Source organism: Larimichthys crocea, chromosome I (assembly GCF_000972845.2).
Source record: "Larimichthys crocea isolate SSNF chromosome I, L_crocea_2.0, whole genome shotgun sequence".
Taxonomy (NCBI): domain Eukaryota; kingdom Metazoa; phylum Chordata; class Actinopteri; family Sciaenidae; genus Larimichthys; species Larimichthys crocea.
This window is the reverse complement of record NC_040011.1, coordinates 30,469,190-30,471,643: the sequence shown is the minus strand read 5'-3', so window position 1 is coordinate 30,471,643 and position 2,454 is coordinate 30,469,190.

Genomic DNA, 2,454 nt, shown 5'->3' with positions numbered 1-2,454 from the left:
TTTCGTTTACGATGATAACCTTGCTCGGTACTCACAGTTGGCAGCCGTGCTACAGGTATGATGGAAGCTGCAGAAAAACTCATTCTTTTTTATCTCTTGAAACATTGGTGGCATATTGAACATATCTTGTCTAGTTAACATTTCCACTGCTGGTTTACCAGCTGCAATGACAACACAGACACTATCACACATTATGCATCCTCTATGCTCAACTCAAACTGTTAACTCATAGTCCTCTACAATTAATGTTTCACATTACACAACACACTGATCTACAGGGAATTCAGAACCATGTGTTGTTCATGGAGTATCAGCTATTTTTCAAGCTGGTGTAGTTGTTAGAGGCTCTCTAGGCTTCTGCCATATTAAGTTGACGTGCTTCCATCTAAAACTGGATTGGAAAAACAATAGACACCAGCAAGATATCAATGGGACTTTTGGGAGCTGACCATTATTGTTAATGCCCAGAGTGTCATCAGTTACCCAGCAGTGAAACAACCAATCCTGCATAGAGTTTAGACTGGAAGTTCAGGGTTTGTGGACAGTTATCAGTGTCTTGGTTGTCAGACTTGGGAAAAGAAACACTTCCATTATGTGCTTATTACTTTGTGTTTCCTTGATTATTCTCTCATTCTTTTTGAATGTGAACTGTTTGGTGTTCTTTAAGGTGTTTGTACAATTAGACTAACTCTCTTTTTAAGCTTCAACCAGAGAACATCAGTAAAGCCACTGAAGATCAGCCACATCAGCTCACTGTTCCTTTAATCAGTTGTGTTCCCTTCATATTTCATGTGTTGTCCTTGTTTGTAGTAGTGCTTTGTTACATTGTTGACTGCATACTTTGGACGCCTATTACTCATGCTAACCCATGAATCAGTCAGACGCTTATTACTATTACTAAGAATTCTGATTCTATTATTAAGTTTGATTATTTGGGGATTCTGTGATTTGGATACAATACTATGTGCATCCTGAATCTAGTGTTGCACTGGGAGAATATTTAGCGATATTCTTCTGTCCTCCTGTAGTCCATGACCACCTCTTTTGTTTTGGCCAGGACAAGGTGGTTGCTCCCACACCACACCACAAAGCGATCAACCAGATCTCTGTACTCAGTCTCCTCTCCACCACTGATGCACCCCACAACTGCAGAGTCATCTGAGAAATCAAAAAACATGATCACAGTGCTGCCAGCTCGATCCAAATGCGAGAGAGCCTGCTGAAGCAAGTAAATGATCGCATCCTGAACACCAACTGTAGGGTGGTAGGCAAACTGTGGGCCTGGAGAGGTGGTAACCTGAGGTCTGAGATGGGCCAAGACTTTCATAACGTAGGATGTCAAGGTAACTGGTCTATAATCATTGAGCACAGATGGATGAGACTTCTTGGGTACTGGAACAAGGAAGGATGTCTTCTACAGAACCAGAACTTCTTCTGCATAAGGCTACTGTTGAATGGATGCTGTAGAAATTCTTTTACAGAGAACATCTAATTGGTATTAAAGTAACCGCCCTAAGCTGATTTAAGTCTTATTTTTCAGATTGTTCTCAGTTTGTTCATGTCAGTGATGAATCCTGATGAAAGTCACTTTGTTAACCTGCAGTTAACTGAAAACATAATGTCTTTGCTGAAAGAAAGACAAAAATAAATAAGGAAATAATCACATGGCAAATATAGCTGTAGGATTTGGCCCAGAACCTGCTGGTGTTCAACTGATCTATTAATCTACTAACCCTGATGTGAATATGCTTTGACCTCTAATGATGGCATATCGATGCACGTTTGCATTTTCAATTAAAAAGAAAATGTGCGCCATTTACTTATTTATTCAGGATTGCAACATAACAAACTGTAATATAATCAAATACTGTTATTGTTACACCCATGAAATACACCAGAATTCAAGATGCACGGATTTTAAGAAAAGAGAGAATGCTTTTATTGTGAAAGAATGAAGGAAAATAGTGATTGGTTTGTATCAAAATCACAGCAGTCCTAAAATAGAATCAGAATTCCACTAAAAATCAAGCAGGCCTTTCTGTGAGTGCCTGTACTGATGTTCTGTGAGTGACACAGTGACACAAACACCTTGAAGAACACCAAAAGATTGAGCGATTCATCAAGGTCAGTGTCATGGAGGTGTAACTTTTCCCAAGTCTAATACGACAATGACAACTGTCCACAAACTCTGTACTTCCAGTTCTGATGGCATGTCCTCTGTATCTCATCAGTGTAGTGTTCTTAAGAAGTTATGAGGGGGCCACACATGAATTTGGACTTGCAGTGCTCACGCCTCTCCTTGTACAGTATTATGTTGACTGACTTGCTCGTAGACAATGACAGTGACATTCTGTCACTTTTGTCCTGAATCCTGATATGCTGAAGTGCTGCACAGTGCTGCTTGTCTGTCTCTCTGTTTGTGTTCTGTCTGTCTGTGTCCTGCCTGTCTCTCCT